Genomic DNA, 9,338 nt, shown 5'->3' on the forward strand with positions numbered 1-9,338 from the left:
CAACTCTTTGGAAAAATAGGTGAAGACAGAACTCTGCCAAACATCTTAAATGATACCAATATGGTGCTGATACCTAAACCAGGAAGAGTCAAAAACAGAGAAAGACAATTATAGACTAATTTCCCCAATAAATATAGATGCAAAAATCGTAAAAAAATCTTAGCAAAGCAATTACAGCAAGTTATCATTAGGATAATACACTATGACCAAACAGGATTTATCTCAGGAATGCAGGTTTAGTGCAGTATTAAAAAAAATTGTTAGTATAATTGACTATATCAATAACAAACCTAACAGAAATCATGATTATCTCAATAGATGTTTAAAAAGCTTTTGACATTGGGGTGGCTAGGTGGTGCAGTGGATAGAGCACCTGCCCTGGAGTCAGGAGTACCTGAGTTCAAATCAGGCCTCAGACACATAATAATTACCTAGCTGTGTGGACTTGGGCAAGCCACTTAACCCCATTCATTGCCTTGAAAAATCTAAAAAAAAAAAAAGGCCTTTGACAAAATACAGCACTTATTCCTACTAAAACCACTAGAGAGCATAGGAATAAATGGATTGTGCCTTAAAATGATAAGCCTGGGGTGGCTGGGTGGTACAGTGGATAAAGCAATGGCCCTGGAGTCAGGAGTATCTGGGTTCAAATCCGGTCTCAGGCACTTAATAATTACCTAGCTGTGTGGCCTTGGGCAAGCCACTTTAACCCCATTGCCTAGCAAAAACCTAAAAAAAGAGATTCATTTAAAATGATAAGCCCATCTATCTGAATCAACAACAAGCATTATATTCAATGGGGATAACAGCTAGAGGCATTCCCAATAAGATCAGGGGTGAAACAAGGATGCCTGCTATCATCACTACCATTGAATATTGTATTAGAAATGTTAGTTTCAGCAATAATAGAAGAAAAAGAAATTGAAGGAATTAGAGTTGGGAAAGAAGAAACAAAATTCTCACTGTTTGCAGATGATATGATGGTATACCTAGAAAACCTGAAAAAAATCATCTAAAATGTCCTGGAAATAATTAGTAACTTTAGTAAAGCCGAATGACATAAGATAAACCCACATAAATGCTCAGTATTTATATATAATACTAGTAAGATATAGCAGCAAGAGCTAGAAAGAGAAATCCCGTTTAAAGCAATTTCAGACTATATAAAATATCTGGCAATCTACCTGCCCATGCAGACTCAGAAACTCTATTGAAATAACCATAAAACATTTTTCATACAAATAAAATCAGATTTAAATAACTGGGCAAATATCAACTACTCAGGCTGAGCTAACATAACAAAAATTAAACTACTTAATTAGTGCCTTAACAATCAAACTTCCAAAAAATTACTTTAATGAAATTGAAAATATTGTGATTAAATTCATATGAAGAAACAAAAAGTCAAGAATATCAAGAGATTTAATGAAAAAATAAAAAAAGAAGGTGGCTTAGCCTTATCAGATCTAAAATTATATTATAAAGCATCAATCATCAAAATTGTCTGTTACTGGATAAGAAAGAGAATGGTGGATCAGTGGAATAGATTAGGTGGAAAAGAGACAGCAGGAAATGATTATAAGTAATCTACTGTTTGATAAAACAAGTTTCTGGAACAAGAACTCTGATAAAAACTCTTGAGAAAATTGGAAATTAGTGGGGAAGAAACTTTAATTAGACCAACATTACATACTCTGTACCAAGATAAGATCAAAATGCATATAGGATTTAGACATAAAAGACAATTTTATAAGTAAACTGGGAGATCAAGGAATAGTCTACTGTCAGATGTTTGGAAAGGGGAAGCAGTTTATGACTAAGGAAGAGACGGAGAACATCATTAAAGACAAATTAGATAATTTTGATTACATTAAATTAAAAAACTTTTACACAAAAAGAAATCCACTGTAACAAAGATCAAAAGAAATATAGTAAATTGGGAACCAAATTTTTCATCTAGCATTTCTGACAAAGCACTTATTTCTAAAATGTAAAGAGAACTGAGTAAAATTTATTAAAAAAAAAAACCCAAGCCATTCTCCAATTGACACATGGTCAAAGAATATGCAGAGGCAATTTACAGATGAGGAAATCAAAGATATCCATAATCATTTGAAAAATAGTTCTAAATAATTACTTATTAGAGAAATGAAAATTATAACATCTCTGAGGAATCATCTCACATCTCTCAGATTGGACAATATGACCAGAAAGGACAATGTTCAATGTTGGAAGGAATGTGAGAAATCTGGGACACTAATACATTGTTGGTGGATCTGTGAACTGATCCAAACTTTCTGGAGAGCAATTTGGAATTACGCCCAAAGGACAATAAAAATGTGCATACTGTTGGATACAGCAATACTATTACTGAGTTTATATATCCTGAAGAAATCATGAAAAAGAGTAAAAACATCACTTGTACAAAAATATTCATAGCAGTTCTGTTTGTAGTGATATTGAGGAGATGTCCATCATTTGGGGAATGGCTGAACAAATTTCCATATATGTATATTATGGAAAACTGTTGTTCTATTAGAAACCAGGAGGGACAAAATTTCAGAGAGGCCTGGAAAGACTCGCATGAATTGATGCTGAGCTAGATGAGCAGAAACAGAAGTACATAGCAACATGGGGATGATGATAAATCTTAATGGACTTGCCCATTCCATCAGTGCTATAATTAGGGACAATTTTATGTTATCTGTGGCAGAGAATACCATCTGTATCCAGAGAAAGAACTGTTGAATTTAAAAAAATTCCAAAGCCTATTACTTTCATTTTTTTAAAGTTCTCTAATGTACTACATAATTTTGCTATCTCTAGAATCTTATTTTTTCCTCAGGGATTTGATTTTTTCTCAACATATACAAATTTGACTGATGGATAGCATGGAAAAATGTAAAGTTTATCAGACCACCTTCTGCAGGGGGCTGGGGGTAATGAAGGGAGGATGAGGGAAAAATTGTAAAATTCAAAAAACCTTACAAAAATGATAGATAGAAAATACTATTGTATATAATTGGAAAACAATAAAAATATTTATACAAAATGATTGGTAGAAGCTATCATTGTATGTAATTGGAAAATAAAATATTTATATAATCAAAAAGATAAAAAAGTTTTTGCACTAATAACATCAATGCTGCCAATATTAGAAGGAGAGCAGAAAGCTTGAAAATAATCTTCACACCTAGGAATTCTGATAAAGGACTCATTTCTAAAATATATAGAGAATTGCATCAAATTTAAAAAGTTCCAGTTCATTCCCCAATTAATAAATGGTCAAAGGTTATGAATAGACAGCTGTCAAATGAAGAAATTAAAGTTACATATGTGTATGAAAAAATGCTCCAAAAGAAAATTGAATCAACAATGAGGTATCACTTCACACCTATCAGATTGGACAAAATGGAAAAAAAAAGGAAAATGACCAATGTTGGAGAGGTTGTGGGAGAACTGAGACTTTGATGCATTTTTTTGGTATTTCTTCTACTTTTCTCAAAAGAGTTAATTGTTAGACTAATAAGTAGAAAAGACAAAGGCTGGTGTGTAGGAGTTTGTATTATTGAAATGCAATCACTTTCAGTTATGCCACATGCAGATAAAACATTTACTTGATCATTTCCATGTTTGGTACTAAATATCAAGCCAAATATGCAATCTTTTTACTCAATGGAAATTTTAACCCTTCTTATTTTTTTAAAAAAATTGTTGTCTTGTTTATAAAATATAAAATAAAAGAGAATCCAATTAAATGTATATCAGGTTCAGTGAAAAGTAGACAGAATTGGGAAATAGGGCTAGTCAATGCTGTTGAGTATAACAAATTCAAGGAAAAGCCCTGAGGGGAAGCTCCTAGCATCCTTAGACACTATTCTACTTCTCCATAACTGTCAATTTGCTTGTTTGCTACTTATCAAGTTAAAATATTTTAAAAGAACACTGATTCCTTTATTCTCCACTTTTTTCATATTCGGAGGGGTAAAATCCTTGTGAATTTTCTAACACAAGAAAAGCAATTCTGACTTCAAAAAGCCTGTATTTAAATGAACTTCGGGTTCAAACTGGAGAATAGATAAGAGATCTCTAAAACAAAGTGAAACTAGATAGACACTTCAAAGACAAGAGATGAGGAGAGCTTGAATAGCAGATAAGGAGACTGTTACTTTTAAGAGAGAAAATAACTTTAGTGAGTCTTTCCATAAGAAGCACTTTTATTGGAAAGAATCTATTTTAAGGAAAACAGTACAGTAATATCTTTTTATTGAAACTTCTATTTTTTTAGATAAATTAACCATTTGTATCCCCTGTTAACGTGGAAAAAATATAAACCTTTGTTTTAACTGTAAAATCATTGAACTCTAAGTAGAATATTAGATGGTGATAAAAATGGATGCTTAGAAATCTATTTAAGAAACAAGTATTGTCTGGTTTTCATTTTTATTTTATGCTGCTCCTAGGGTATTGTATTAACCCCAATAGTTCACTTCCCAGGTGAAACCAGTTTTAGAGGTGAAGGTAGTCAACTTGAAATTGGAATTTCTTGCTGGATGATAAAATAATCCAGGTATTGTTAGGTACATGACCTGCTTTTCATTGCCTATGTAAGTTTAATGAACATATATTTAAGAACATATATTTAAGAAAGAATTTGGAAACACACCTGTGTCCTTTTTGTATGAATTGCCTTTTGGGACTAGATAAGAGCATTAAATACACAGTCATTAAATTTTTATTTAATCACAATCAGTTGGTGATTCCCTGCTGAGGGTACTGAAGCAATATTTTGTCTATTTTATCACAACATTAAAGAAATATATTGCATTTCTAGAGGAGGTCTGAAGATATCACAGAAAACCACCCCAAACATGGCAAAATCAGTCTTAACTATCCATTTCTGTAGATTCACATGTTAATAGGTGAAAGTTTTTAGAAAGAATCTAAAAGGCATTTTCAAAATATTATGAATTTTCAAAATGAAACTGGGAACAATTTGTGTTTTTCTCTTTGTTGTCCATTAAAGGCAAATAATACAGAGGAGAATAATTAATTTAGGAAATGGACATTTCTCTAAGAAGGTGATATCTGAGAGTGAGACTTAGATTAACTGATCATAACAAAATATAAGGAGAAAAGATTAGTGGACAGAGATGGAATATTCTTATCAAACTCTGGTAATATTGTATTTGTTGGGTATCTTTCAAATGTAATCAAAATGTTTCTGGAGATGGAAGAATACAGACTGTGTATATAATGAAAGTTAGAAAACATAAAATAGTTGAAGAGAAAAATAGCCATTGAGATACCAAAAAATTACAAGGAGATATAATCTAGCAAAGAAGCTAGTAATAAAACCTAGGGTTTCTGCATGAATTCCTAGAGTTTAGGCAACAGTCAAGGTAATTCAGGGGTTCTAATACAAAGAGACAAATTTGATCTCATAGTTGTTATTGAGATTTGGTAGTGGAAACCTTGGCTGAATCATGGTTTTGAATTCTATTTTAAAAATTAACATCGGTAAAAGGTTGGAGTAACATTATATATCAAAAAATTATACATTAAGGGAAAGAGAAAATTTAGAATAAAATTGGCAAGAACTCACTCAATTTAAGCTCTCCAAAATTCCCCTCCACAAAACATTAAAATCATTCTGCAAAATGATTGCTGGAGTGGCAGAACCAAGAAAAATAGTGGCAGAACCAACAAAAGTACAAGATAAAACAATTTTCCATCTCAAGACAATTTAGAAGCTCAAAAAAAGATCTGTTTCACTAAGGTGAGAATGGAGCACAGTTCAATGCAGGCTACACCCTGATAAGCCAGCAGTAGACATTGGGGGCCACTGGGCCTTTCAGAATTCTCAGCCTACATACAGTATAAGGCATAGACAAGTGCTTAGAAGGAGATTATAGGAAACCTCTTATTGTCACTGGGCTCAAAACTCATTTGCATTGCTCATACAAGCTTCTGTAGCATAATCTCAGGGCAAGGAGGAATATTATCCTATAGAATACCCTGAGGGGTGCAGTGGTCTTGATTATAGTGCCAGTGCAGAAAAAAGTGCTTATTGTCATTTCACTGATGACAGTACTGGGCAGTAGAAGAGCGACCAGAACCCCCTCTACCCCAGAAGCATAGTCCTTGCTAACAATCAGCTAAAAATATTAAAATAGACTGGAAAATGAATACACACACACACACACATACACACACACGGACAAACTGACAATAAAAAATTACTATGGTGACAGGGAAAGACCTAAACAAAAACTCAGAAGAATACAACAAACTCAAAATAGCAACATATAAAGCCTCAAAGATAAACATGAAATGGTCTCAGGATGACAATGAATATCTGAAAACCCCCAAAAAATATCTGAAAAATAAAACAAGTGTGGTAAAGGAAAAATTGGGAAAAGAAATGATAGTTTTACTGAAGTACAATATCAATGTTTGTGAAATTCCTGTAAAGAAAGGGGTCCCTGACAGACTTCTGGGCCCTGAGAAACTCCTTAGAAATATAAATTTGGCTAGGTGCCTTTGGGCACCTGAAAATAACCAGAGAGAACCCCAATGCTTAACTCTGGGAGATCACAGATATTCCATCAATTTGTAATATCAATATTTGTGTAATCCCTGTATAGTAGGAGTCCTTGATACCTTCCTAGGCCCCGAGAAACTCTTCAGAAATAGAATTTTGGCTGGGCACCTTTGTGTCTGAAAGTAGTCTCACAGGGCCCAAGTGCTTGACCCTGGGGGTCATGGATATACCATAAATTTGTTTAAAGATTCACAAAGCAACCTTGTTAGCTTAATTATCTTGTTGTATCTTTTAAATTCCAGGACTGCCGGCCCCTTCCCCAGATGAGGCTGGAACCATAAGATGGTAAATTCCACTGATTCAAACCTGTGGGAAGCCGGTGAATGTGTGACTCCCTCTATCTCAGGAAATATGTTCAAATATAGCATAAAGACCTTGACCCTTTCCCACTCTGTCTAGTCCCATATCTACACAGAACCCTATGTTTGCATGTTTATGACAAGAGAATATATCTAACTGCTGTCTTTGCTTCTGTATCCTGCTTGCTCTCAGTATACCCTCATCAAAACACTATAAAAACCCTATCCCTTGAACAATCAGGTACTCTCTGATTTGGGTACTCTTCATCCCCAGGCAGTCCCCGGGAAATAAAGATCTCCAAACATCAAATTCTGGTCTACGTCTCTCTCTTTGGGTTCAGTAATACAAGATAAACAAGGGACAAGACAAAAACTACTGAAGAAACCATCACCTTAAAAACTGAATAGGGCAAATAACAAAGGGGATTTATGAATCCATTGAAAAGAACATTTACAAAAAATAAATTTGAAAAACGAGAGATGTACAAAAATTGATTGAAGAAAATAACTCTTTATAAAGTAGAATTGACTAACTAGAAAAAATGGGGGAAACGTTAGCTGAACAATTCTTGAAAAATCTTGAGATATCAGAAAACAACAAAAGAATGAGAAAATGGAAAATGTGAAATATCTCATTGGAAAAGAACTGAACTAGAAAGCAGATCTAGGGTAAATAATTTTAGAATTATTGGAATATCTGAAACTATGATTATGAAAAAGAAACTAGATGTCATCTTTCAAGAAATTATCAATGAAAGAAGCCAGGAACTTGTCTGATCTCTATCTCCAGTTTCTCTCGGAAACAATATAAAAATCAAGCATCTAAGCAGATCCTGATATGATCAAGCCCCAAAGAAGAACTGGAGCTAATTTACAGCTTAAAATATCTTGGAAAGATTTCAGGAAAGGTCTGTTTCACTTGGGTAAAAGGAGGGCATAGCCCATTGCGGGTAGGGAAGGGGGGAAGCCAGAATGAGGTTCTTTGACAGAAAAAACAAGACCATTCAATCCCATCTCACCAGGACAATGCCACAGCAGACCAGTTCTGGGCCTCCAGGCCTCAGAAGGAAAATCAAAAGTCCTGGAAACTTGGTACAATGGGGTAATTAGACTTAGACAATCCTACTACAATGGCTAAGCCACTTGCAGCTGAGGCATCAGTGAGGAAAATCAGTGAGCAGGGTCCTGGTTTCTACCACAAGACTATGACCTAGGAACAGAGCTCAATTTTTTAAATGAGCAAAAAGAAAAAGAGAGCCCAAACCATGGAAAGTTACTTTGTGACAACCAAAATGCCAACTCAGAAGAGAATGGCAAAGGAAAGCAGAAATGGTGAATATGAATTAGTCTTACCTGCAAATAATCCACTTCAAATAACTTGTTTAAAAGATGTTAAAAATCAAATTAGAGAAGTAGACGAAAAATGGGAAAGAAATGAGATACAGAATTATAAAAAAAGTAAATTACTTGGAAAAGGAAGTACAACAACTGACTGAAGAAAATAACTCCTCAAAAACTTAAAATTTCACTGAAGGGGAAAATTACACTGAAGAAAACAGCACCTTTAAAAGTAGAATTTACTAAATGAAAAAAAGAGATTCAAAAACAACTGAAGAAATTATTGCCTGAAAAATGAGAATCAGGCAAGTGGAAGTTTATGATTCCATAACACTTAAAGGAATCAAACAACATCTAAAAAATGGAAAAAAACAGATATGAAATGCCTCATTGGAAAAACAGCTGACATGGAAAACAGATCCAGGACAGGTAATATAACAATTATTGGATTTCCATTGAAATCCATGATCAAACAAAGAGCCTAGACATTATCTTTCAGGAAATGGAAAAATTTGCCTGACATTCTAGAAACAAGGGGTGAAATATTCATTGAAAGAATCCATTAATCACCAGCTGAAAGAGTTCCCCAAATGCAAACTCTAAGAATATTGTAGCCAAAATCCAGCATTAGTGGATCAAGGAGAAAATAATTCAGGCAAGGTAGAAAGAAACAATTCAGATGTCAAGGAACCACTGTAAGGACTCCACAGGAATTACCAACTTCAACATTAAAGGACAAGAGTGTAAGGAATATGATACTATGAGGAGTAATGAAAATTGGATTAAGATCAAGAATGTGAGCAAAATTTCTTGTGGGGGAGATCAGGAGCCTGCTCACTGACTTTTCTCACTTGTGCCTCAGGCTTAAGTGACTTGGTCACCCAGTGCAATTGTCTAAGTCTGATTACCCCATTGTACAAGGGTATTTTGTATTGTAGGGGGAGAACTGGAAATTCAATGAAATAGGGGACTTTATAACTTCCTAATAAAAACAGAGCTGGAAAGAAAATGCAATCTTCAAATACAAGCCTCAAGAGATGCATAAAAATGTAAGAGGGAAGGAAAAAAACCCTATGTTATTCAATAAGACTAAACTA

Source organism: Macrotis lagotis, chromosome X (genome assembly GCF_037893015.1).
Source record: "Macrotis lagotis isolate mMagLag1 chromosome X, bilby.v1.9.chrom.fasta, whole genome shotgun sequence".
In the NCBI taxonomy this organism is placed as follows: domain Eukaryota; kingdom Metazoa; phylum Chordata; class Mammalia; order Peramelemorphia; family Peramelidae; genus Macrotis; species Macrotis lagotis.